The sequence below is a fragment of the Struthio camelus genome, chromosome 17, assembly GCF_040807025.1.
Source record: "Struthio camelus isolate bStrCam1 chromosome 17, bStrCam1.hap1, whole genome shotgun sequence".
Classification (NCBI taxonomy): Eukaryota; Metazoa; Chordata; class Aves; order Struthioniformes; family Struthionidae; genus Struthio; species Struthio camelus.
Window position 1 is genome coordinate 3520570 of NC_090958.1, and position 27879 is coordinate 3548448.

Genomic DNA, 27879 nt, shown 5'->3' on the forward strand with positions numbered 1-27879 from the left:
TACTTGAGAGGTACGGCACTGATGATGACCACCTGCAACATCTTCACATCCCATCTCCTGCCTTTCCCGGGTGCTGCATCGGGCGCTGAAGGAGATATGCACGGGGAGCTGTGGAACGGTCTCCAGCTGCCGAGAATGGATGTCCGTCCTCTTTGCAGGCCATCCAGTTAACTTTTTCCACCGATCTCCAGCTGAAAAGGCCTGGTGCCCTGGGGGAACCTCGAGGTGTGTGGGGGGGTGTGTGTGGACGGGGTGCCTTCTCACCCTGCCAAGGGCGTTGGGGCAGTCTCTGAAGGACCACAGTTACTTCCAGCTTTGAATCGGAGCCTGCTTGGGGCAGGAATTGGATCAGATGCCCTCCAGAGAACTCTTGCAACATAAATTCTTCCACCGCCTGATGGCTGCCCAGTGGCTGAATCAGTTGTGAGATGTGGCCCTCCGCCTTCGCCTCAGGAAATGCCTGGGCACAGTCTCCGCTCGCAGAGGAATGGCTGCGGAGAGTGGTGGGCGGGCGGCGGGGGTGATGTCACTTTCATTTCCCCCAGTAGGCACGCCCAGGCCAGCGGGGCCCAGCAGCACAGCACGAGTGCAGGAACACACCCTTCAAGCCTGCTTGCCTTGGCCTCTTTGGGTCAGCTCAGCTGACGGGGCTTAGCAGAGGCCTGGGCTTGCAAGAGGCTGACCTCCCTCTGCTTTCCTGAGAGCGCAAACGCTGCCATTGCTGTCACGTGCTATTGCTGTCTGTGTGTTTGGAGGAGGGCCAGGCGGAAGAGGAACAGGATCCGCGGTCTTTCTGAGGCTCGGGCAAGCCGGAGGCCCAATGTTAGAGCAGGTGCTGGGCACTGCAGCAGGACTGTCTCCCTCCAAGTACGTGGTACCCACCAAAAGCCCTTCCTGGCACAGGCCCTTGTCTCATCAGGCTGGAAACTCCGCAGGGAACCTCTTCTGTGCCCATGCTGCTGCAACCTTGCACCCATACAGCCTGGCCTGAGGCGTCCAGCACAGGCGAGCAGAACTGGCAGCCCTGAGAGTCCCTTGTGCTCGGGGGGACGTTTGTGACGTGATGGGGAAGGTCCGCCAGCTTCCCAGCTACAGCAGCTCTGTGAAGCTTTGCCAGGGAGCTCTGACCTCCGATCTCCATCAGCCCCTCTGCAGCCCTCCTCCGAGGGAGGCAAGGACAATACCCTCACCACGCTGATCAACAGCCATTTCCTGAGGCTCTTTCAAAGACCCATCTCCGCTGCCAGAGGTCAAACTCTGCCAGAGGGCCACTTGGCTCAGCATGCCGGGGAACGTGCTGCGCGTGGGGCAGTGGCCGCAGGCCGGGTCGTGCCGCCACGCCTCGAGCATCACGAGCCGCTCTTGCTAGTTTTACTCAAAGCAAAGAGCACTGCCTCACAACACGCAGCATGGCCCCCATTGCTGACTCCTGCCACCAGATGTAGTCCTGCGAGGAGAGAGCAGGTTCCTGTGCACTGGCATCTGCGTTCCCGGGATGGCAACACTGGCCAGGAAACGGCCATTCAGAAATGGTGAGACGGCGGCTCTCTTGTGGGAGCCTGTGGAAGGGCTGCGGTTCCCTCTCCACGAGAGCAGTGCAGTGGAGCTTTCCCTGGGGAGCTGGAAGCACAGGCTCCCCCTGCGTGACACTCAGCAGGCAAGCACTCTGGAAGGACACCATTTGGAGAGGCCCGCGGGCACAGCAAACGCCTTCCAAAGAGGCCCGAGGAAGACCTTCAAGACGGGAGCGCAAGGCCCTCCGGAACACGGCTTTGCAAAGCCGCTCTTCAGGGGAAGCGGCTTGTGTTTCGGCCACATGCAAACAAAGAGGGCTACAGCTGCACCAAGTGGTGCGCCCAAATTCGAGAGCCACACAGCTTGTCAGGGGCTCAGCGTTTTGCTGCCGCTGAATTACAAACAGCTCCACTGGACACGCCCAACGGAGCAAAGTCCTCGCTCGCTGAGGTGCCGCGGCCAGGGTGGCACATGAGCCCGGCAGGCTGCTTCAGGTTGACCAAGTCTTGGCAAGCGTTTCTGCCTTTCTTAAGACAGGCGGTCTGATTTCCTGGCTGCTCTCCCTCCTGTTACCTGGAGCAAGGGAGTGCTCCACAGTAACATCCCGCACAGCTCCTCCACAGAGCCAACCGGTCATACGAGAGCCCTCAACAGTGCACTGCCTCCAAGCTCTGCGCGAGCGCCAGAACACGGCACCATGCACCTCAACACCAGCATGTGCCCACTGACCTCGCCTGCACATTCCACTGCCACAGCTCCCAAGATGGAGCAGCCCCAAGGCAATTTCTGCCATGCCCGCTTGAGCGCCTGACAGCCACCAGATGCCTGAGGTCGCGGAAAGCTTTTAGAGGGCGGCGGCAAACACCTAGCAGCACACCCTGAGCCAGCGCAAACAAGGCAGAACAGAGCCAGCCTGTGAGCTGCAGAAAGGCAGCAGGGTTTTCTGCACCCCAAAAGCACACAACAGCTTTGGCTTTGGCTCAGCGCTGCTGAAGCTCACGCAGCCTCCTCTGAAAGCTGCTGACGCAACACCGATGGCCAACCCAAAGGGAGAAGCAAGAAGGGCAGGAAGGGCAGAGCAAGGGGCAGGCCGAGGTTGGCTCCACTGCACGGGAAAGTGGGAGGGCCACCACCAGGGAAGCCAGTTCCCGGCAGTGTGCTCCCAATGGGGAGCGCAGGCCAGTGTGGCCAGATGACAGACAAGCGCTTTGGGGCTGTCATGTCTCCCTCGTGGCGTGAGGAGGTGGCAGAGCGGTGCACCTCTCTTGGCTAGGCCCTTTGTCTTGGTGTCCTTGGCAAAGAGGCATCCGAGGGGACGTCCCACCATGCCTGTCTTCTCCATCGTGGTTTCCTTCAGGCCTCCAGGCTAAGAGGTTCTTCCTGCACTGTGGCAAAGCTGTCTTCCCGCTCCGGAGGAAAGCTTCCAGGCTTCCCTCAAAGGGGTTTCATTCTGACCCCGCCCACCGAGTCCTGCTGCATGTGCCAGAGGAGATTTCTCTTGGCCTTGCTCATTGCACCTTCGCCTTCCATGACACACACACAGCCCGCCTCCCGGCTGGTGGAGCAGCTCCCACATACGCCACTCAGCCCTCTCAAATTCCCCTGGCTCCTCAAAGACTTCCTCTAAGATCGCCAAGGGATCTTCCTCCAGAGTCTCCTGCAGAGCACCACAAAGAGAGAGTTCAGCTGTCCTGCGGGGACAGCTGAAGAGCCCGAGAGCTGCGCCCCAAAGCTCCTCGAGGCTCCGCGCTTTGAAGAGCCCGAGGTCGAGATGCTTCTTTACCTGGCGGCCCCAATCAGCCTGCTCAGGACCAAGCAGCTGCTCCAGCATCGTGGGCTCATCCACCCCCAGGGCACCGATGGGCCCATGCTCTAGCCCCCGCCGGGGCTGCCTCCGCCAAGAGCAAGTGGCAGGTCAGCACCGCAGCCCCTCGCCTGCTCGGGCCGCGCACCCACAAGCGAGCTCCTCGCTCAAGCAGATGCGATCAAGCGCCTGACTGCTGCCATTAAGAGGCCCCTCGGCCCAGAGGAGGTGGGAGGCGCAAAGGCGGGAGGTGGCACTTGTGCTGAGAGGAGGGGTTCCTGGCGCGGGTGCGGGGTGGGAGGGAAGCTGCCGTTGGAAGTGGCAGGAGCTCTAGAGGGGGGCCGGAGGTGGTCAGGGGTGGCGGGAGGAGTGGGCTGGACGTGGGGATTTGTGCTGGGGAAGCGGGAGTGGGGACGCGAGGCAGCGTTAGGCAGCGTTAGAGAGCGAGCGGCAGGCGCAGGCACTTGGCGAGGGCGCGAGGCCGGGCGGTAAGTGGTCTGCGCAGCAAAGTAGGGCAGGTAAGGTGCAAAGCAAGGCCAGGAAGTAAGGTCGGAGGGAGGCCCGGAAGAGGTCTGCGTACCAAAGGGAGGTGCAGCTGCTGAGCGCTTCCATCATTGGGAGTGCTGAGGTGCAGGCACTGGTGCCCGCGGGTGTCCTGCGATACCCCGCTCGGTACGGGTCGATGCCCCTGCTGCCCTCGCGGGGGTGTGTGCCCAAGGAGGGCCTGCAGAGAGCCTCAGGCCTTGGCTGCAGCCAGCTCTGGGCCAGCTGCGAAGCTTGGCAGGCGGCCCGGGAGGGTCCGCCTCTTCTCCTGGCCCGGGGCATTGTGACTGCGTTGCCGGGGGATGACAGCACTATGACATCGGGGTCCCGGGGCCACGCCGCAGCCTCCCCTGCCAGCTGCCTGCTGGCCCAGCGTCGGCGCGCGGCAGAAGGCCCCTGGGGTGCCAGCCCTCCTGCCGGCCCTAGCCGGACTTTTGCAGGCACAGCACAGCAGCAGGTCCAGGAAAGAAGGCCTGTCTCCTCTAAGCACTATCCTCTTCACGAGAAGCACCACCTCTTGAAGGTTACACAGCGGCTACTGTGCCTGTCAACACTAATCCCAGGGCCTGAGGTGGCTGCCGCCAGGCCTTCCAGCCGTTGGCGTATGCAGTTTGCATCGCAGGTGCCTAGGAGTTCCCAAAAGGTCGGGATCTAAACCCCATCTCTTTAATCGGCTCGTGAAGCAAGCCATTTCCGACTGACACCCCTGGGTTCAAGTTTGTTGAAGACGGTCCACTCCTGTAGCTAGGGGACAGCCAGATGTGTGTGTACGCTTAGCTGCCTGTGGGGGGGGGGGGGGGTAGAACTCAAAGTCAGCCCTCACATTAAACTCTTAGGCGTCAATGCAGGCGACCAGAGATTGAGAAGCTGTTGTCCCAACCAACCTGGCGAACCACAGGTGAGGAGGAGCTTCCCCTGGCTCATCGATAAAGCCTTTGTGAACAACGTTCTGGTGGCTTTTTCCCCCCCCTCCTTGATAGCGTTGCGCAAAGGAAATGGCAGTGAGCAAGGCTCTGGAAGTGCAAAAGCCTGCGCGCTCTCTGGACTTGGACTGCGCAGGAAAGTTCCGATTTCCCAAGCGTCTTGAGCAGTGCTGGCAATTGTTGGTGTAGGCTCAGTTTACTGCCGTCAGCCTCTCCACTAGACCGAGCTCTCAGCCCCCTCTCAGCTCTGCAGGAGCTTTCTGAGGCCTCGCACATTCACCACTGTCTTCTTGTGGGCATGCCACCTTGTTCAGCAGCTAGCTGAGCTGCGCAACTCTCCAGGAGTTGGAGCAGACATCTTGTTGGGCATGACTGGTCTCTTTTCAGGAGACTGCACTTGACCCGTGCAGGCCCATTTTCTCGTTGTAGCTTTGACATTGTCAGGGCGCAGCAAGGGCCAGCTGCTCCCTCAGAGGCTGGGAGCTGGCAGCCAAACGCCAGCTGGCAAGGCAGGGACATCGCCAGCCAGGGCCCCATCCCCCAGTAGCCACACAAGGTGAGCGAGGCACGCCCACGGATGGTAGGCGGGCTCAAGCAAGAGTCCAGACGGTCAGGCGCCTTCGTGGTGATGAGACAGCTCCGAGGTCAAGCCGGGAAACCAATGCACGGGCCAAGGTCAGGCTGAGGTCTGATGAGGGTCACTAGGGTGAGAGAGAGCCCGGTGAGGCACATGCCGCCTGTGGATGATGCCCGAGGGCAGCTGAGGAGGTTACCTAAGAAGCCTGGGAGATGTGGAGAGCAGAGGAGGATGCAGACAAGGAGCGGAAGCGGTGTTTGGGGCAGGCTGAGGAGACAGGTGCAGGCATTAGGAGTGGGAAAGAAGAGGAGGTGGGAGGAGAGGCCTAAAGTGGACGGGCAGGAGAGGGCAAGGAGGCAGTGGCCGTGGTGAAGCTTCAGGGTGGTGGCAACTTGGAGAGAAGGGAAAAAAGTACCTTTTTAGGGCCACATCTAGCACCATGTGTTTGAGGAGGTGAGGGCCCCTTCTCCCGCCACGGCTGAGCCCTGCCGTAGGAGAGCTCCAGCTCCAGCCACCCTCACGGCTGGCGCAGCGCCACCCTCGGCCAGGAGACAGTGCTGCCTGAACGTGCCTTGGACACAGGCTGCTGAGACACAGCCGGCCGAGGTAGGGTTGTGGAAAAGGCCAAGCCTCCGAGCTGGCCAAGGAGCAGGACAAGCCCCGGGGGCAGGAGGGTGCAGGCAGCTCCTGACAGCGCAGCTGCAGGAGCAAGCTCTCAGGCCCCAGCCAGGACACGCATGACACAAACAGCACACCTAGGAGAGGATCACAGCACTTCACTTTTATTGCGTGCAGGCAGGCACAGCTGACAAGTGGCAGCTCCTCATGGCTCCTCCAGCCTGGAGCCTTTCCAAACACACGGTGTTTGTTTGGCACAAGCCCCAACACCCCGACGATATGGCAGGAACGGAAGTCCCTGAGCTCCTGCTACCCACTTGCCCCAGGGCAGAGAGCCAGAGAGCTGCAGGGCACAGCTGGTGTCCTGGTCCTGCAAGAGCAGGCGGTCACTGACCTACGGACCTGAAAGGGCCCAGGGGAGCCTTGGCAACGGGCCGCGCTCAGTGCTGCAGAGGAAGGCGAAAAACCCCCAGGGACTGCTGCCAATCTGTCCTGGGGGAAAATTCCTTCCTGACCCCAAACCTGGCGATCGGCTGTTCCCTGCGCGTGTGAGCAAGGCCTGCCACCTGGCCAGCCCTGGGAGGGTTCTCACGCCCACCGGGGGACACCAGCGCTGCCCGACCCCTTTGCTCTCTCCACCTGCAGCCAGCCACCTTTGGGGCTTCAGCCAATGGCAAAAAAAATCCCACAGCCCCGATCGAGCTGCGGGGCAGGGGCGGGGGAAAATCTTTCCTGGGCCCTGCAGGAGGCCACTGGCTGCTCCAAAGCGTTACTTGAGAGGTACGGCACTGATGATGACCACCTGCAACATCTTCACATCCCATCTCCTGCCTTTCCCGGGTGCTGCATCGGGCGCTGAAGGAGATATGCACGGGGAGCTGTGGAACGGTCTCCAGCTGCCGAGAATGGATGTCCGTCCTCTTTGCAGGCCATCCAGTTAACTTTTTCCACCGATCTCCAGCTGAAAAGGCCTGGTGCCCTGGGGGAACCTCGAGGTGTGTGGGGGGGTGTGTGTGGACGGGGTGCCTTCTCACCCTGCCAAGGGCGTTGGGGCAGTCTCTGAAGGACCACAGTTACTTCCAGCTTTGAATCGGAGCCTGCTTGGGGCAGGAATTGGATCAGATGCCCTCCAGAGAACTCTTGCAACATAAATTCTTCCACCGCCTGATGGCTGCCCAGTGGCTGAATCAGTTGTGAGATGTGGCCCTCCGCCTTCGCCTCAGGAAATGCCTGGGCACAGTCTCCGCTCGCAGAGGAATGGCTGCGGAGAGTGGTGGGCGGGCGGCGGGGGTGATGTCACTTTCATTTCCCCCAGTAGGCACGCCCAGGCCAGCGGGGCCCAGCAGCACAGCACGAGTGCAGGAACACACCCTTCAAGCCTGCTTGCCTTGGCCTCTTTGGGTCAGCTCAGCTGACGGGGCTTAGCAGAGGCCTGGGCTTGCAAGAGGCTGACCTCCCTCTGCTTTCCTGAGAGCGCAAACGCTGCCATTGCTGTCACGTGCTATTGCTGTCTGTGTGTTTGGAGGAGGGCCAGGCGGAAGAGGAACAGGATCCGCGGTCTTTCTGAGGCTCGGGCAAGCCGGAGGCCCAATGTTAGAGCAGGTGCTGGGCACTGCAGCAGGACTGTCTCCCTCCAAGTATGTGGTACCCACCAAAAGCCCTTCCTGGCACAGGCCCTTGTCTCATCAGGCTGGAAACTCCGCAGGGAACCTCTTCTGTGCCCATGCTGCTGCAACCTTGCACCCATACAGCCTGGCCTGAGGCGTCCAGCACAGGCGAGCAGAACTGGTAGCCCTGAGAGTCCCTTGTGCTCGGGGGGACGTTTGTGACGTGATGGGGAAGGTCCGCCAGCTTCCCAGCTACAGCAGCTCTGTGAAGCTTTGCCAGGGAGCTCTGACCTCCGATCTCCATCAGCCCCTCTGCAGCCCTCCTCCGAGGGAGGCAAGGACAATACCCTCACACCACGCTGATCAACAGCCATTTCCTGAGGCTCTTTCAAAGACCCATCTCCGCTGCCAGAGGTCAAACTCTGCCAGAGGGCCACTTGGCTCAGCATGCCGGGGAACGTGCTGCGCGTGGGGCAGTGGCCGCAGGCCGGGTCGTGCCGCCACGCCTCGAGCATCACGAGCCGCTCTTGCTAGTTTTACTCAAAGCAAAGAGCACTGCCTCACAACACGCAGCATGGCCCCCATTGCTGACTCCTGCCACCAGATGTAGTCCTGCGAGGAGAGAGCAGGTTCCTGTGCACTGGCATCTGCGTTCCCGGGATGGCAACACTGGCCAGGAAACGGCCATTCAGAAATGGTGAGACGGCGGCTCTCTTGTGGGAGCCTGTGGAAGGGCTGCGGTTCCCTCTCCACGAGAGCAGTGCAGTGGAGCTTTCCCTGGGGAGCTGGAAGCACAGGCTCCCCCTGCGTGACACTCAGCAGGCAAGCACTCTGGAAGGACACCATTTGGAGAGGCCCGCGGGCACAGCAAACGCCTTCCAAAGAGGCCCGAGGAAGACCTTCAAGACGGGAGCGCAAGGCCCTCCGGAACACGGCTTTGCAAAGCCGCTCTTCAGGGGAAGCGGCTTGTGTTTCGGCCACATGCAAACAAAGAGGGCTACAGCTGCACCAAGTGGTGCGCCCAAATTCGAGAGCCACACAGCTTGTCAGGGGCTCAGCGTTTTGCTGCCGCTGAATTACAAACAGCTCCACTGGACACGCCCAACGGAGCAAAGTCCTCGCTCGCTGAGGTGCCGCGGCCAGGGTGGCACATGAGCCCGGCAGGCTGCTTCAGGTTGACCAAGTCTTGGCAAGCGTTTCTGCCTTTCTTAAGACAGGCGGTCTGATTTCCTGGCTGCTCTCCCTCCTGTTACCTGGAGCAAGGGAGTGCTCCACAGTAACATCCCGCACAGCTCCTCCACAGAGCCAACCGGTCATACGAGAGCCCTGAACAGTGCACTGCCTCCAAGCTCTGCGCGAGCGCCAGAACACGGCACCATGCACCTCAACACCAGCATGTGCCCACTGACCTCGCCTGCACATTCCACTGCCACAGCTCCCAAGATGGAGCAGCCCCAAGGCAATTTCTGCCATGCCCGCTTGAGCGCCTGACAGCCACCAGATGCCTGAGGTCGCGGAAAGCTTTTAGAGGGCGGCGGCAAACACCTAGCAGCACACCCTGAGCCAGCGCAAACAAGGCAGAACACAGCCAGCCTGTGAGCTGCAGAAAGGCAGCAGGGTTTTCTGCACCCCAAAAGCACACAACAGCTTTGGCTTTGGCTCAGCGCTGCTGAAGCTCACGCAGCCTCCTCTGAAAGCTGCTGACGCAACACCGATGGCCAACCCAAAGGGAGAAGCAAGAAGGGCAGGAAGGGCAGAGCAAGGGGCAGGCCGAGGTTGGCTCCACTGCACGGGAAAGTGGGAGGGCCACCACCAGGGAAGCCAGTTCCCGGCAGTGTGCTCCCAATGGGGAGCGCAGGCCAGTGTGGCCAGATGACAGACAAGCGCTTTGGGGCTGTCATGTCTCCCTCGTGGCGTGAGGAGGCGGCAGAGCGGTGCACCTCTCTTGGCTAGGCCCTTTGTCTTGGTGTCCTTGGCAAAGAGGCATCCGAGGGGACGTCCCACCATGCCTGTCTTCTCCATCGTGGTTTCCTTCAGGCCTCCAGGCTAAGAGGTTCTTCCTGCACTGTGGCAAAGCTGTCTTCCCGCTCCGGAGGAAAGCTTCCAGGCTTCCCTCAAAGGGGTTTCATTCTGACCCCGCCCACCGAGTCCTGCTGCATGTGCCAGAGGAGATTTCTCTTGGCCTTGCTCATTGCACCTTCGCCTTCCATGACACACACACAGCCCGCCTCCCGGCTGGTGGAGCAGCTCCCACATACGCCACTCAGCCCTCTCAAATTCCCCTGGCTCCTCAAAGACTTCCTCTAAGATTGCCAAGGGATCTTCCTCCAGAGTCTCCTGCAGAGCACCACAAAGAGAGAGTTCAGCTGTCCTGCGGGGACAGCTGAAGAGCCCGAGAGCTGCGCCCCAAAGCTCCTCGAGGCTCCGCACTTTGAAGAGCCCGAGGTCGAGATGCTTCTTTACCTGGCGGCCCCCATCAGCCTGCTCAGGACCAAGCAGCTGCTCCAGCATCGTGGGCTCCTCCACCCCCAGGGCACCGATGGGCCCATGCTCTAGCCCCCGCCGGGGCTGCCTCCGCCAAGAGCAAGTGGCAGGTCAGCACCGCAGCCCCTCGCCTGCTCGGGCCGCGCACCCACAAGCGAGCTCCTCGCTCAAGCAGATGCGATCAAGCGCCTGACTGCTGCCATTAAGAGGCCCCTCGGCCCAGAGGAGGTGGGAGGCGCAAAGGCGGGAGGTGGCACTTGTGCTGAGAGGAGGGGTTCCTGGCGCGGGTGCGGGGTGGGAGGGAAGCTGCCGTTGGAAGTGGCAGGAGCTCTAGAGGGGGGCCGGAGGTGGTCAGGGGTGGCGGGAGGAGTGGGCTGGACGTGGGGATTTGTGCTGGGGAAGCGGGAGTGGGGACGCGAGGCAGCGTTAGGCAGCGTTAGAGAGCGAGCGGCAGGCGCAGGCACTTGGCGAGGGCGCGAGGCCGGGCGGTAAGTGGTCTGCGCAGCAAAGTAGGGCAGGTAAGGTGCAAAGCAAGGCCAGGAAGTAAGGTCGGAGGGAGGCCCGGAAGAGGTCTGCGTACCAAAGGGAGGTGCAGCTGCTGAGCGCTTCCATCATTGGGAGTGCTGAGGTGCAGGCACTGGTGCCCGCGGGTGTCCTGCGATACCCCGCTCGGTACGGGTCGATGCCCCTGCTGCCCTCGCGGGGGTGTGTGCCCAAGGAGGGCCTGCAGAGAGCCTCAGGCCTTGGCTGCAGCCAGCTCTGGGCCAGCTGCGAAGCTTGGCAGGCGGCCCGGGAGGGTCCGCCTCTTCTCCTGGCCCGGGGCATTGTGACTGCGTTGCCGGGGGATGACAGCACTATGACATCGGGGTCCCGGGGCCACGCCGCAGCCTCCCCTGCCAGCTGCCTGCTGGCCCAGCGTCGGCGCGCGGCAGAAGGCCCCTGGGGTGCCAGCCCTCCTGCCGGCCCTAGCCGGACTTTTGCAGGCACAGCACAGCAGCAGGTCCAGGAAAGAAGGCCTGTCTCCTCTAAGCACTATCCTCTTCACGAGAAGCACCACCTCTTGAAGGTTACACAGCGGCTACTGTGCCTGTCAACACTAATCCCAGGGCCTGAGGTGGCTGCCGCCAGGCCTTCCAGCCGTTGGCGTATGCAGTTTGCATCGCAGGTGCCTAGGAGTTCCCAAAAGGTCGGGATCTAAACCCCATCTCTTTAATCGGCTCGTGAAGCAAGCCATTTCCGACTGACACCCCTGGGTTCAAGTTTGTTGAAGACAGTCCACTCCTGTAGCTAGGGGACAGCCAGATGTGTGTGTACGCTTAGCTGCCTGTGGGGGGGGGGGGTAGAACTCAAAGTCAGCCCTCACATTAAACTCTTAGGCGTCAATGCAGGCGACCAGAGATTGAGAAGCTGTTGTCCCAACCAACCTGGCGAACCACAGGTGAGGAGGAGCTTCCCCTGGCTCATCGATAAAGCCTTTGTGAACAACGTTCTGGTGGCTTTTTCCCCCCCCTCCTTGATAGCGTTGCGCAAAGGAAATGGCAGTGAGCAAGGCTCTGGAAGTGCAAAAGCCTGCGCGCTCTCTGGACTTGGACTGCGCAGGAAAGTTCCGATTTCCCAAGCGTCTTGAGCAGTGCTGGCAATTGTTGGTGTAGGCTCAGTTTACTGCCGTCAGCCTCTCCACTAGACCGAGCTCTCAGCCCCCTCTCAGCTCTGCAGGAGCTTTCTGAGGCCTCGCACATTCACCACTGTCTTCTTGTGGGCATGCCACCTTGTTCAGCAGCTAGCTGAGCTGCGCAACTCTCCAGGAGTTGGAGCAGACATCTTGTTGGGCATGACTGGTCTCTTTTCAGGAGACTGCACTTGACCCGTGCAGGCCCATTTTCTCGTTGTAGCTTTGACATTGTCAGGGCGCAGCAAGGGCCAGCTGCTCCCTCAGAGGCTGGGAGCTGGCAGCCAAACGCCAGCTGGCAAGGCAGGGACATCGCCAGCCAGGGCCCCATCCCCCAGTAGCCACACAAGGTGAGCGAGGCACGCCCACGGATGGTAGGCGGGCTCAAGCAAGAGTCCAGACGGTCAGGCGCCTTCGTGGTGATGAGACAGCTCCGAGGTCAAGCCGGGAAACCAATGCACGGGCCAAGGTCAGGCTGAGGTCTGATGAGGGTCACTAGGGTGAGAGAGAGCCCGGTGAGGCACATGCCGCCTGTGGATGATGCCCGAGGGCAGCTGAGGAGGTTACCTAAGAAGCCTGGGAGATGTGGAGAGCAGAGGAGGATGCAGACAAGGAGCGGAAGCGGTGTTTGGGGCAGGCTGAGGAGACAGGTGCAGGCATTAGGAGTGGGAAAGAAGAGGAGGTGGGAGGAGAGGCCTAAAGTGGACGGGCAGGAGAGGGCAAGGAGGCAGTGGCCGTGGTGAAGCTTCAGGGTGGTGGCAACTTGGAGAGAAGGGAAAAAAGTACCTTTTTAGGGCCACATCTAGCACCATGTGTTTGAGGAGGTGAGGGCCCCTTCTCCCGCCACGGCTGAGCCCTGCCGTAGGAGAGCTCCAGCTCCAGCCACCTTCACGGCTGGCGCAGCGCCACCCTCGGCCAGGAGACAGTGCTGCCTGAACGTGCCTTGGACACAGGCTGCTGAGACACAGCCGGCCGAGGTAGGGTTGCGGAAAAGGCCAAGCCTCCGAGCTGGCCAAGGAGCAGGACAAGCCCCGGGGGCAGGAGGGTGCAGGCAGCTCCTGACAGCGCAGCTGCAGGAGCAAGCTCTCAGGCCCCAGCCAGGACACGCATGACACAAACAGCACACCTAGGAGAGGATCACAGCACTTCACTTTTATTGCGTGCAGGCAGGCACAGCTGACAAGTGGCAGCTCCTCATGGCTCCTCCAGCCTGGAGCCTTTCCAAACACACGGTGTTTGTTTGGCACAAGCCCCAACACCCCGACGATATGGCAGGAACGGAAGTCCCTGAGCTCCTGCTACCCACTTGCCCCAGGGCAGAGAGCCAGAGAGCTGCAGGGCACAGCTGGTGTCCTGGTCCTGCAAGAGCAGGCGGTCACTGACCTACGGACCTGAAAGGGCCCAGGGGAGCCTTGGCAACGGGCCGCGCTCAGTGCTGCAGAGGAAGGCGAAAAACCCCCAGGGACTGCTGCCAATCTGTCCTGGGGGAAAATTCCTTCCTGACCCCAAACCTGGCGATCGGCTGTTCCCTGCGCGTGTGAGCAAGGCCTGCCACCTGGCCAGCCCTGGGAGGGTTCTCACGCCCACCGGGGGACACCAGCGCTGCCCGACCCCTTTGCTCTCTCCACCTGCAGCCAGCCACCTTTGGGGCTTCAGCCAATGGCAAAAAAAATCCCACAGCCCCGATCGAGCTGCGGGGCAGGGGCGGGGGAAAATCTTTCCTGGGCCCTGCAGGAGGCCACTGGCTGCTCCAAAGCGTTACTTGAGAGGTACGGCACTGATGATGACCACCTGCAACATCTTCACATCCCATCTCCTGCCTTTCCCGGGTGCTGCATTGGGCGCTGAAGGAGATATGCACGGGGAGCTGTGGAACGGTCTCCAGCTGCCGAGAATGGATGTCCGTCCTCTTTGCAGGCCATCCAGTTAACTTTTTCCACCGATCTCCAGCTGAAAAGGCCTGGTGCCCTGGGGGAACCTCGAGGTGTGTGGGGGGGTGTGTGTGGACGGGGTGCCTTCTCACCCTGCCAAGGGCGTTGGGGCAGTCTCTGAAGGACCACAGTTACTTCCAGCTTTGAATCGGAGCCTGCTTGGGGCAGGAATTGGATCAGATGCCCTCCAGAGAACTCTTGCAACATAAATTCTTCCACCGCCTGATGGCTGCCCAGTGGCTGAATCAGTTGTGAGATGTGGCCCTCCGCCTTCGCCTCAGGAAATGCCTGGGCACAGTCTCCGCTCGCAGAGGAATGGCTGCGGAGAGTGGTGGGCGGGCGGCGGGGGTGATGTCACTTTCATTTCCCCCAGTAGGCACGCCCAGGCCAGCGGGGCCCAGCAGCACAGCACGAGTGCAGGAACACACCCTTCAAGCCTGCTTGCCTTGGCCTCTTTGGGTCAGCTCAGCTGACGGGGCTTAGCAGAGGCCTGGGCTTGCAAGAGGCTGACCTCCCTCTGCTTTCCTGAGAGCGCAAACGCTGCCATTGCTGTCACGTGCTATTGCTGTCTGTGTGTTTGGAGGAGGGCCAGGCGGAAGAGGAACAGGATCCGCGGTCTTTCTGAGGCTCGGGCAAGCCGGAGGCCCAATGTTAGAGCAGGTGCTGGGCACTGCAGCAGGACTGTCTCCCTCCAAGTACGTGGTACCCACCAAAAGCCCTTCCTGGCACAGGCCCTTGTCTCATCAGGCTGGAAACTCCGCAGGGAACCTCTTCTGTGCCCATGCTGCTGCAACCTTGCACCCATACAGCCTGGCCTGAGGCGTCCAGCACAGGCGAGCAGAACTGGTAGCCCTGAGAGTCCCTTGTGCTCGGGGGGACGTTTGTGACGTGATGGGGAAGGTCCGCCAGCTTCCCAGCTACAGCAGCTCTGTGAAGCTTTGCCAGGGAGCTCTGACCTCCGATCTCCATCAGCCCCTCTGCAGCCCTCCTCCGAGGGAGGCAAGGACAATACCCTCACACCACGCTGATCAACAGCCATTTCCTGAGGCTCTTTCAAAGACCCATCTCCGCTGCCAGAGGTCAAACTCTGCCAGAGGGCCACTTGGCTCAGCATGCCGGGGAACGTGCTGCGCGTGGGGCAGTGGCCGCAGGCCGGGTCGTGCCGCCACGCCTCGAGCATCACGAGCCGCTCTTGCTAGTTTTACTCAAAGCAAAGAGCACTGCCTCACAACACGCAGCATGGCCCCCATTGCTGACTCCTGCCACCAGATGTAGTCCTGCGAGGAGAGAGCAGGTTCCTGTGCACTGGCATCTGCGTTCCCGGGATGGCAACACTGGCCAGGAAACGGCCATTCAGAAATGGTGAGACGGCGGCTCTCTTGTGGGAGCCTGTGGAAGGGCTGCGGTTCCCTCTCCACGAGAGCAGTGCAGTGGAGCTTTCCCTGGGGAGCTGGAAGCACAGGCTCCCCCTGCGTGACACTCAGCAGGCAAGCACTCTGGAAGGACACCATTTGGAGAGGCCCGCGGGCACAGCAAACGCCTTCCAAAGAGGCCCGAGGAAGACCTTCAAGACGGGAGCGCAAGGCCCTCCGGAACACGGCTTTGCAAAGCCGCTCTTCAGGGGAAGCGGCTTGTGTTTCGGCCACATGCAAACAAAGAGGGCTACAGCTGCACCAAGTGGTGCGCCCAAATTCGAGAGCCACACAGCTTGTCAGGGGCTCAGCGTTTTGCTGCCGCTGAATTACAAACAGCTCCACTGGACACGCCCAACGGAGCAAAGTCCTCGCTCGCTGAGGTGCCGCGGCCAGGGTGGCACATGAGCCCGGCAGGCTGCTTCAGGTTGACCAAGTCTTGGCAAGCGTTTCTGCCTTTCTTAAGACAGGCGGTCTGATTTCCTGGCTGCTCTCCCTCCTGTTACCTGGAGCAAGGGAGTGCTCCACAGTAACATCCCGCACAGCTCCTCCACAGAGCCAACCGGTCATACGAGAGCCCTCAACAGTGCACTGCCTCCAAGCTCTGCGCGAGCGCCAGAACACGGCACCATGCACCTCAACACCAGCATGTGCCCACTGACCTCGCCTGCACATTCCACTGCCACAGCTCCCAAGATGGAGCAGCCCCAAGGCAATTTCTGCCATGCCCGCTTGAGCGCCTGACAGCCACCAGATGCCTGAGGTCGCGGAAAGCTTTTAGAGGGCGGCGGCAAACACCTAGCAGCACACCCTGAGCCAGCGCAAACAAGGCAGAACACAGCCAGCCTGTGAGCTGCAGAAAGGCAGCAGGGTTTTCTGCACCCCAAAAGCACACAACAGCTTTGGCTTTGGCTCAGCGCTGCTGAAGCTCACGCAGCCTCCTCTGAAAGCTGCTGACGCAACACCGATGGCCAACCCAAAGGGAGAAGCAAGAAGGGCAGGAAGGGCAGAGCAAGGGGCAGGCCGAGGTTGGCTCCACTGCACGGGAAAGTGGGAGGGCCACCACCAGGGAAGCCAGTTCCCGGCAGTGTGCTCCCAATGGGGAGCGCAGGCCAGTGTGGCCAGATGACAGACAAGCGCTTTGGGGCTGTCATGTCTCCCTCGTGGCGTGAGGAGGCGGCAGAGCGGTGCACCTCTCTTGGCTAGGCCCTTTGTCTTGGTGTCCTTGGCAAAGAGGCATCCGAGGGGACGTCCCACCATGCCTGTCTTCTCCATCGTGGTTTCCTTCAGGCCTCCAGGCTAAGAGGTTCTTCCTGCACTGTGGCAAAGCTGTCTTCCCGCTCCGGAGGAAAGCTTCCAGGCTTCCCTCAAAGGGGTTTCATTCTGACCCCGCCCACCGAGTCCTGCTGCATGTGCCAGAGGAGATTTCTCTTGGCCTTGCTCATTGCACCTTCGCCTTCCATGACACACACACAGCCCGCCTCCCGGCTGGTGGAGCAGCTCCCACATACGCCACTCAGCCCTCTCAAATTCCCCTGGCTCCTCAAAGACTTCCTCTAAGATTGCCAAGGGATCTTCCTCCAGAGTCTCCTGCAGAGCACCACAAAGAGAGAGTTCAGCTGTCCTGCGGGGACAGCTGAAGAGCCCGAGAGCTGCGCCCCAAAGCTCCTCGAGGCTCCGCACTTTGAAGAGCCCGAGGTCGAGATGCTTCTTTACCTGGCGGCCCCCATCAGCCTGCTCAGGACCAAGCAGCTGCTCCAGCATCGTGGGCTCCTCCACCCCCAGGGCACCGATGGGCCCATGCTCTAGCCCCCGCCGGGGCTGCCTCCGCCAAGAGCAAGTGGCAGGTCAGCACCGCAGCCCCTCGCCTGCTCGGGCCGCGCACCCACAAGCGAGCTCCTCGCTCAAGCAGATGCGATCAAGCGCCTGACTGCTGCCATTAAGAGGCCCCTCGGCCCAGAGGAGGTGGGAGGCGCAAAGGCGGGAGGTGGCACTTGTGCTGAGAGGAGGGGTTCCTGGCGCGGGTGCGGGGTGGGAGGGAAGCTGCCGTTGGAAGTGGCAGGAGCTCTAGAGGGGGGCCGGAGGTGGTCAGGGGTGGCGGGAGGAGTGGGCTGGACGTGGGGATTTGTGCTGGGGAAGCGGGAGTGGGGACGCGAGGCAGCGTTAGGCAGCGTTAGAGAGCGAGCGGCAGGCGCAGGCACTTGGCGAGGGCGCGAGGCCGGGCGGTAAGTGGTCTGCGCAGCAAAGTAGGGCAGGTAAGGTGCAAAGCAAGGCCAGGAAGTAAGGTCGGAGGGAGGCCCGGAAGAGGTCTGCGTACCAAAGGGAGGTGCAGCTGCTGAGCGCTTCCATCATTGGGAGTGCTGAGGTGCAGGCACTGGTGCCCGCGGGTGTCCTGCGATACCCCGCTCGGTACGGGTCGATGCCCCTGCTGCCCTCGCGGGGGTGTGTGCCCAAGGAGGGCCTGCAGAGAGCCTCAGGCCTTGGCTGCAGCCAGCTCTGGGCCAGCTGCGAAGCTTGGCAGGCAGCCCGGGAGGGTCCGCCTCTTCTCCTGGCCCGGGGCATTGTGACTGCGTTGCCGGGGGATGACAGCACTATGACATCGGGGTCCCGGGGCCACGCCGCAGCCTCCCCTGCCAGCTGCCTGCTGGCCCAGCGTCGGCGCGCGGCAGAAGGCCCCTGGGGTGCCAGCCCTCCTGCCGGCCCTAGCCGGACTTTTGCAGGCACAGCACAGCAGCAGGTCCAGGAAAGAAGGCCTGTCTCCTCTAAGCACTATCCTCTTCACGAGAAGCACCACCTCTTGAAGGTTACACAGCGGCTACTGTGCCTGTCAACACTAATCCCAGGGCCTGAGGTGGCTGCCGCCAGGCCTTCCAGCCGTTGGCGTATGCAGTTTGCATCGCAGGTGCCTAGGAGTTCCCAAAAGGTCGGGATCTAAACCCCATCTCTTTAATCGGCTCGTGAAGCAAGCCATTTCCGACTGACACCCCTGGGTTCAAGTTTGTTGAAGACAGTCCACTCCTGTAGCTAGGGGACAGCCAGATGTGTGTGTACGCTTAGCTGCCTGGGGGGGGGGGGGTAGAACTCAAAGTCAGCCCTCACATTAAACTCTTAGGCGTCAATGCAGGCGACCAGAGATTGAGAAGCTGTTGTCCCAACCAACCTGGCGAACCACAGGTGAGGAGGAGCTTCCCCTGGCTCATCGATAAAGCCTTTGTGAACAACGTTCTGGTGGCTTTTTCCCCCCCCTCCTTGACAGCGTTGCGCAAAGGAAATGGCAGTGAGCAAGGCTCTGGAAGTGCAAAAGCCTGCGCGCTCTCTGGACTTGGACTGCGCAGGAAAGTTCCGATTTCCCAAGCGTCTTGAGCAGTGCTGGCAATTGTTGGTGTAGGCTCAGTTTACTGCCGTCAGCCTCTCCACTAGACCGAGCTCTCAGCCCCCTCTCAGCTCTGCAGGAGCTTTCTGAGGCCTCGCACATTCACCACTGTCTTCTTGTGGGCATGCCACCTTGTTCAGCAGCTAGCTGAGCTGCGCAACTCTCCAGGAGTTGGAGCAGACATCTTGTTGGGCATGACTGGTCTCTTTTCAGGAGACTGCACTTGACCCGTGCAGGCCCATTTTCTCGTTGTAGCTTTGACATTGTCAGGGCGCAGCAAGGGCCAGCTGCTCCCTCAGAGGCTGGGAGCTGGCAGCCAAACGCCAGCTGGCAAGGCAGGGACATCGCCAGCCAGGGCCCCATCCCCCAGTAGCCACACAAGGTGAGCGAGGCACGCCCACGGATGGTAGGCGGGCTCAAGCAAGAGTCCAGACGGTCAGGCGCCTTCGTGGTGATGAGACAGCTCCGAGGTCAAGCCGGGAAACCAATGCACGGGCCAAGGTCAGGCTGAGGTCTGATGAGGGTCACTAGGGTGAGAGAGAGCCCGGTGAGGCACATGCCGCCTGTGGATGATGCCCGAGGGCAGCTGAGGAGGTTACCTAAGAAGCCTGGGAGATGTGGAGAGCAGAGGAGGATGCAGACAAGGAGCGGAAGCGGTGTTTGGGGCAGGCTGAGGAGACAGGTGCAGGCATTAGGAGTGGGAAAGAAGAGGAGGTGGGAGGAGAGGCCTAAAGTGGACGGGCAGGAGAGGGCAAGGAGGCAGTGGCCGTGGTGAAGCTTCAGGGTGGTGGCAACTTGGAGAGAAGGGAAAAAAGTACCTTTTTAGGGCCACATCTAGCACCATGTGTTTGAGGAGGTGAGGGCCCCTTCTCCCGCCACGGCTGAGCCCTGCCGTAGGAGAGCTCCAGCTCCAGCCACCTTCACGGCTGGCGCAGCGCCACCCTCGGCCAGGAGACAGTGCTGCCTGAACGTGCCTTGGACACAGGCTGCTGAGACACAGCCGGCCGAGGTAGGGTTGCGGAAAAGGCCAAGCCTCCGAGCTGGCCAAGGAGCAGGACAAGCCCCGGGGGCAGGAGGGTGCAGGCAGCTCCTGACAGCGCAGCTGCAGGAGCAAGCTCTCAGGCCCCAGCCAGGACACGCATGACACAAACAGCACACCTAGGAGAGGATCACAGCACTTCACTTTTATTGCGTGCAGGCAGGCACAGCTGACAAGTGGCAGCTCCTCATGGCTCCTCCAGCCTGGAGCCTTTCCAAACACACGGTGTTTGTTTGGCACAAGCCCCAACACCCCGACGATATGGCAGGAACGGAAGTCCCTGAGCTCCTGCTACCCACTTGCCCCAGGGCAGAGAGCCAGAGAGCTGCAGGGCACAGCTGGTGTCCTGGTCCTGCAAGAGCAGGCGGTCACTGACCTACGGACCTGAAAGGGCCCAGGGGAGCCTTGGCAACGGGCCGCGCTCAGTGCTGCAGAGGAAGGCGAAAAACCCCCAGGGACTGCTGCCAATCTGTCCTGGGGGAAAATTCCTTCCTGACCCCAAACCTGGCGATCGGCTGTTCCCTGCGCGTGTGAGCAAGGCCTGCCACCTGGCCAGCCCTGGGAGGGTTCTCACGCCCACCGGGGGACACCAGCGCTGCCCGACCCCTTTGCTCTCTCCACCTGCAGCCAGCCACCTTTGGGGCTTCAGCCAATGGCAAAAAAAATCCCACAGCCCCGATCGAGCTGCGGGGCAGGGGCGGGGGAAAATCTTTCCTGGGCCCTGCAGGAGGCCACTGGCTGCTCCAAAGCGTTACTTGAGAGGTACGGCACTGATGATGACCACCTGCAACATCTTCACATCCCATCTCCTGCCTTTCCCGGGTGCTGCATTGGGCGCTGAAGGAGATATGCACGGGGAGCTGTGGAACGGTCTCCAGCTGCCGAGAATGGATGTCCGTCCTCTTTGCAGGCCATCCAGTTAACTTTTTCCACCGATCTCCAGCTGAAAAGGCCTGGTGCCCTGGGGGAACCTCGAGGTGTGTGGGGGGGTGTGTGTGGACGGGGTGCCTTCTCACCCTGCCAAGGGCGTTGGGGCAGTCTCTGAAGGACCACAGTTACTTCCAGCTTTGAATCGGAGCCTGCTTGGGGCAGGAATTGGATCAGATGCCCTCCAGAGAACTCTTGCAACATAAATTCTTCCACCGCCTGATGGCTGCCCAGTGGCTGAATCAGTTGTGAGATGTGGCCCTCCGCCTTCGCCTCAGGAAATGCCTGGGCACAGTCTCCGCTCGCAGAGGAATGGCTGCGGAGAGTGGTGGGCGGGCGGCGGGGGTGATGTCACTTTCATTTCCCCCAGTAGGCACGCCCAGGCCAGCGGGGCCCAGCAGCACAGCACGAGTGCAGGAACACACCCTTCAAGCCTGCTTGCCTTGGCCTCTTTGGGTCAGCTCAGCTGACGGGGCTTAGCAGAGGCCTGGGCTTGCAAGAGGCTGACCTCCCTCTGCTTTCCTGAGAGCGCAAACGCTGCCATTGCTGTCACGTGCTATTGCTGTCTGTGTGTTTGGAGGAGGGCCAGGCGGAAGAGGAACAGGATCCGCGGTCTTTCTGAGGCTCGGGCAAGCCGGAGGCCCAATGTTAGAGCAGGTGCTGGGCACTGCAGCAGGACTGTCTCCCTCCAAGTACGTGGTACCCACCAAAAGCCCTTCCTGGCACAGGCCCTTGTCTCATCAGGCTGGAAACTCCGCAGGGAACCTCTTCTGTGCCCATGCTGCTGCAACCTTGCACCCATACAGCCTGGCCTGAGGCGTCCAGCACAGGCGAGCAGAACTGGTAGCCCTGAGAGTCCCTTGTGCTCGGGGGGACGTTTGTGACGTGATGGGGAAGGTCCGCCAGCTTCCCAGCTACAGCAGCTCTGTGAAGCTTTGCCAGGGAGCTCTGACCTCTGATCTCCATCAGCCCCTCTGCAGCCCTCCTCCGAGGGAGGCAAGGACAATACCCTCACACCACGCTGATCAACAGCCATTTCCTGAGGCTCTTTCAAAGACCCATCTCCGCTGCCAGAGGTCAAACTCTGCCAGAGGGCCACTTGGCTCAGCATGCCGGGGAACGTGCTGCGCGTGGGGCAGTGGCCGCAGGCCGGGTCGTGCCGCCACGCCTCGAGCATCACGAGCCGCTCTTGCTAGTTTTACTCAAAGCAAAGAGCACTGCCTCACAACACGCAGCATGGCCCCCATTGCTGACTCCTGCCACCAGATGTAGTCCTGCGAGGAGAGAGCAGGTTCCTGTGCACTGGCATCTGCGTTCCCGGGATGGCAACACTGGCCAGGAAACGGCCATTCAGAAATGGTGAGACGGCGGCTCTCTTGTGGGAGCCTGTGGAAGGGCTGCGGTTCCCTCTCCACGAGAGCAGTGCAGTGGAGCTTTCCCTGGGGAGCTGGAAGCACAGGCTCCCCCTGCGTGACACTCAGCAGGCAAGCACTCTGGAAGGACACCATTTGGAGAGGCCCGCGGGCACAGCAAACGCCTTCCAAAGAGGCCCGAGGAAGACCTTCAAGACGGGAGCGCAAGGCCCTCCGGAACACGGCTTTGCAAAGCCGCTCTTCAGGGGAAGCGGCTTGTGTTTCGGCCACATGCAAACAAAGAGGGCTACAGCTGCACCAAGTGGTGCGCCCAAATTCGAGAGCCACACAGCTTGTCAGGGGCTCAGCGTTTTGCTGCCGCTGAATTACAAACAGCTCCACTGGACACGCCCAACGGAGCAAAGTCCTCGCTCGCTGAGGTGCCGCGGCCAGGGTGGCACATGAGCCCGGCAGGCTGCTTCAGGTTGACCAAGTCTTGGCAAGCGTTTCTGCCTTTCTTAAGACAGGCGGTCTGATTTCCTGGCTGCTCTCCCTCCTGTTACCTGGAGCAAGGGAGTGCTCCACAGTAACATCCCGCACAGCTCCTCCACAGAGCCAACCGGTCATACGAGAGCCCTCAACAGTGCACTGCCTCCAAGCTCTGCGCGAGCGCCAGAACACGGCACCATGCACCTCAACACCAGCATGTGCCCACTGACCTCGCCTGCACATTCCACTGCCACAGCTCCCAAGATGGAGCAGCCCCAAGGCAATTTCTGCCATGCCCGCTTGAGCGCCTGACAGCCACCAGATGCCTGAGGTCGCGGAAAGCTTTTAGAGGGCGGCGGCAAACACCTAGCAGCACACCCTGAGCCAGCGCAAACAAGGCAGAACAGAGCCAGCCTGTGAGCTGCAGAAAGGCAGCAGGGTTTTCTGCACCCCAAAAGCACACAACAGCTTTGGCTTTGGCTCAGCGCTGCTGAAGCTCACGCAGCCTCCTCTGAAAGCTGCTGACGCAACACCGATGGCCAACCCAAAGGGAGAAGCAAGAAGGGCAGGAAGGGCAGAGCAAGGGGCAGGCCGAGGTTGGCTCCACTGCACGGGAAAGTGGGAGGGCCACCACCAGGGAAGCCAGTTCCCGGCAGTGTGCTCCCAATGGGGAGCGCAGGCCAGTGTGGCCAGATGACAGACAAGCGCTTTGGGGCTGTCATGTCTCCCTCGTGGCGTGAGGAGGCGGCAGAGCGGTGCACCTCTCTTGGCTAGGCCCTTTGTCTTGGTGTCCTTGGCAAAGAGGCATCCGAGGGGACGTCCCACCATGCCTGTCTTCTCCATCGTGGTTTCCTTCAGGCCTCCAGGCTAAGAGGTTCTTCCTGCACTGTGGCAAAGCTGTCTTCCCGCTCCGGAGGAAAGCTTCCAGGCTTCCCTCAAAGGGGTTTCATTCTGACCCCGCCCACCGAGTCCTGCTGCATGTGCCAGAGGAGATTTCTCTTGGCCTTGCTCATTGCACCTTCGCCTTCCATGACACACACACAGCCCGCCTCCCGGCTGGTGGAGCAGCTCCCACATACGCCACTCAGCCCTCTCAAATTCCCCTGGCTCCTCAAAGACTTCCTCTAAGATTGCCAAGGGATCTTCCTCCAGAGTCTCCTGCAGAGCACCACAAAGAGAGAGTTCAGCTGTCCTGCGGGGACAGCTGAAGAGCCCGAGAGCTGCGCCCCAAAGCTCCTCGAGGCTCCGCACTTTGAAGAGCCCGAGGTCGAGATGCTTCTTTACCTGGCGGCCCCCATCAGCCTGCTCAGGACCAAGCAGCTGCTCCAGCATCGTGGGCTCCTCCACCCCCAGGGCACCGATGGGCCCATGCTCTAGCCCCCGCCGGGGCTGCCTCCGCCAAGAGCAAGTGGCAGGTCAGCACCGCAGCCCCTCGCCTGCTCGGGCCGCGCACCCACAAGCGAGCTCCTCGCTCAAGCAGATGCGATCAAGCGCCTGACTGCTGCCATTAAGAGGCCCCTCGGCCCAGAGGAGGTGGGAGGCGCAAAGGCGGGAGGTGGCACTTGTGCTGAGAGGAGGGGTTCCTGGCGCGGGTGCGGGGTGGGAGGGAAGCTGCCGTTGGAAGTGGCAGGAGCTCTAGAGGGGGGCCGGAGGTGGTCAGGGGTGGCGGGAGGAGTGGGCTGGACGTGGGGATTTGTGCTGGGGAAGCGGGAGTGGGGACGCGAGGCAGCGTTAGGCAGCGTTAGAGAGCGAGCGGCAGGCGCAGGCACTTGGCGAGGGCGCGAGGCCGGGCGGTAAGTGGTCTGCGCAGCAAAGTAGGGCAGGTAAGGTGCAAAGCAAGGCCAGGAAGTAAGGTCGGAGGGAGGCCCGGAAGAGGTCTGCGTACCAAAGGGAGGTGCAGCTGCTGAGCGCTTCCATCATTGGGAGTGCTGAGGTGCAGGCACTGGTGCCCGCGGGTGTCCTGCGATACCCCGCTCGGTACGGGTCGATGCCCCTGCTGCCCTCGCGGGGGTGTGTGCCCAAGGAGGGCCTGCAGAGAGCCTCAGGCCTTGGCTGCAGCCAGCTCTGGGCCAGCTGCGAAGCTTGGCAGGCGGCCCGGGAGGGTCCGCCTCTTCTCCTGGCCCGGGGCATTGTGACTGCGTTGCCGGGGGATGACAGCACTATGACATCGGGGTCCCGGGGCCACGCCGCAGCCTCCCCTGCCAGCTGCCTGCTGGCCCAGCGTCGGCGCGCGGCAGAAGGCCCCTGGGGTGCCAGCCCTCCTGCCGGCCCTAGCCGGACTTTTGCAGGCACAGCACAGCAGCAGGTCCAGGAAAGAAGGCCTGTCTCCTCTAAGCACTATCCTCTTCACGAGAAGCACCACCTCTTGAAGGTTACACAGCGGCTACTGTGCCTGTCAACACTAATCCCAGGGCCTGAGGTGGCTGCCGCCAGGCCTTCCAGCCGTTGGCGTATGCAGTTTGCATCGCAGGTGCCTAGGAGTTCCCAAAAGGTCGGGATCTAAACCCCATCTCTTTAATCGGCTCGTGAAGCAAGCCATTTCCGACTGACACCCCTGGGTTCAAGTTTGTTGAAGACAGTCCACTCCTGTAGCTAGGGGACAGCCAGATGTGTGTGTACGCTTAGCTGCCTGGGGGGGGGGGGGGTAGAACTCAAAGTCAGCCCTCACATTAAACTCTTAGGCGTCAATGCAGGCGACCAGAGATTGAGAAGCTGTTGTCCCAACCAACCTGGCGAACCACAGGTGAGGAGGAGCTTCCCCTGGCTCATCGATAAAGCCTTTGTGAACAACGTTCTGGTGGCTTTTTCCCCCCCCTCCTTGACAGCGTTGCGCAAAGGAAATGGCAGTGAGCAAGGCTCTGGAAGTGCAAAAGCCTGCGCGCTCTCTGGACTTGGACTGCGCAGGAAAGTTCCGATTTCCCAAGCGTCTTGAGCAGTGCTGGCAATTGTTGGTGTAGGCTCAGTTTACTGCCGTCAGCCTCTCCACTAGACCGAGCTCTCAGCCCCCTCTCAGCTCTGCAGGAGCTTTCTGAGGCCTCGCACATTCACCACTGTCTTCTTGTGGGCATGCCACCTTGTTCAGCAGCTAGCTGAGCTGCGCAACTCTCCAGGAGTTGGAGCAGACATCTTGTTGGGCATGACTGGTCTCTTTTCAGGAGACTGCACTTGACCCGTGCAGGCCCATTTTCTCGTTGTAGCTTTGACATTGTCAGGGCGCAGCAAGGGCCAGCTGCTCCCTCAGAGGCTGGGAGCTGGCAGCCAAACGCCAGCTGGCAAGGCAGGGACATCGCCAGCCAGGGCCCCATCCCCCAGTAGCCACACAAGGTGAGCGAGGCACGCCCACGGATGGTAGGCGGGCTCAAGCAAGAGTCCAGACGGTCAGGCGCCTTCGTGGTGATGAGACAGCTCCGAGGTCAAGCCGGGAAACCAATGCACGGGCCAAGGTCAGGCTGAGGTCTGATGAGGGTCACTAGGGTGAGAGAGAGCCCGGTGAGGCACATGCCGCCTGTGGATGATGCCCGAGGGCAGCTGAGGAGGTTACCTAAGAAGCCTGGGAGATGTGGAGAGCAGAGGAGGATGCAGACAAGGAGCGGAAGCGGTGTTTGGGGCAGGCTGAGGAGACAGGTGCAGGCATTAGGAGTGGGAAAGAAGAGGAGGTGGGAGGAGAGGCCTAAAGTGGACGGGCAGGAGAGGGCAAGGAGGCAGTGGCCGTGGTGAAGCTTCAGGGTGGTGGCAACTTGGAGAGAAGGGAAAAAAGTACCTTTTTAGGGCCACATCTAGCACCATGTGTTTGAGGAGGTGAGGGCCCCTTCTCCCGCCACGGCTGAGCCCTGCCGTAGGAGAGCTCCAGCTCCAGCCACCCTCACGGCTGGCGCAGCGCCACCCTCGGCCAGGAGACAGTGCTGCCTGAACGTGCCTTGGACACAGGCTGCTGAGACACAGCCGGCCGAGGTAGGGTTGCGGAAAAGGCCAAGCCTCCGAGCTGGCCAAGGAGCAGGACAAGCCCCGGGGGCAGGAGGGTGCAGGCAGCTCCTGACAGCGCAGCTGCAGGAGCAAGCTCTCAGGCCCCAGCCAGGACACGCATGACACAAACAGCACACCTAGGAGAGGATCACAGCACTTCACTTTTATTGCGTGCAGGCAGGCACAGCTGACAAGTGGCAGCTCCTCATGGCTCCTCCAGCCTGGAGCCTTTCCAAACACACGGTGTTTGTTTGGCACAAGCCCCAACACCCCGACGATATGGCAGGAACGGAAGTCCCTGAGCTCCTGCTACCCACTTGCCCCAGGGCAGAGAGCCAGAGAGCTGCAGGGCACAGCTGGTGTCCTGGTCCTGCAAGAGCAGGCGGTCACTGACCTACGGACCTGAAAGGGCCCAGGGGAGCCTTGGCAACGGGCCGCGCTCAGTGCTGCAGAGGAAGGCGAAAAACCCCCAGGGACTGCTGCCAATCTGTCCTGGGGGAAAATTCCTTCCTGACCCCAAACCTGGCGATCGGCTGTTCCCTGCGCGTGTGAGCAAGGCCTGCCACCTGGCCAGCCCTGGGAGGGTTCTCACGCCCACCAGGGGACACCAGCGCTGCCCGACCCCTTTGCTCTCTCCACCTGCAGCCAGCCACCTTTGGGGCTTCAGCCAATGGCAAAAAAAATCCCACAGCCCCGATCGAGCTGCGGGGCAGGGGCGGGGGAAAATCTTTCCTGGGCCCTGCAGGAGGCCACTGGCTGCTCCAAAGCGTTACTTGAGAGGTACGGCACTGATGATGACCACCTGCAACATCTTCACATCCCATCTCCTGCCTTTCCCGGGTGCTGCATCGGGCGCTGAAGGAGATATGCACGGGGAGCTGTGGAACGGTCTCCAGCTGCCGAGAATGGATGTCCGTCCTCTTTGCAGGCCATCCAGTTAACTTTTTCCACCGATCTCCAGCTGAAAAGGCCTGGTGCCCTGGGGGAACCTCGAGGTGTGTGGGGGGGTGTGTGTGGACGGGGTGCCTTCTCACCCTGCCAAGGGCGTTGGGGCAGTCTCTGAAGGACCACAGTTACTTCCAGCTTTGAATCGGAGCCTGCTTGGGGCAGGAATTGGATCAGATGCCCTCCAGAGAACTCTTGCAACATAAATTCTTCCACCGCCTGATGGCTGCCCAGTGGCTGAATCAGTTGTGAGATGTGGCCCTCCGCCTTCGCCTCAGGAAATGCCTGGGCACAGTCTCCGCTCGCAGAGGAATGGCTGCGGAGAGTGGTGGGCGGGCGGCGGGGGTGATGTCACTTTCATTTCCCCCAGTAGGCACGCCCAGGCCAGCGGGGCCCAGCAGCACAGCACGAGTGCAGGAACACACCCTTCAAGCCTGCTTGCCTTGGCCTCTTTGGGTCAGCTCAGCTGACGGGGCTTAGCAGAGGCCTGGGCTTGCAAGAGGCTGACCTCCCTCTGCTTTCCTGAGAGCGCAAACGCTGCCATTGCTGTCACGTGCTATTGCTGTCTGTGTGTTTGGAGGAGGGCCAGGCGGAAGAGGAACAGGATCCGCGGTCTTTCTGAGGCTCGGGCAAGCCGGAGGCCCAATGTTAGAGCAGGTGCTGGGCACTGCAGCAGGACTGTCTCCCTCCAAGTACGTGGTACCCACC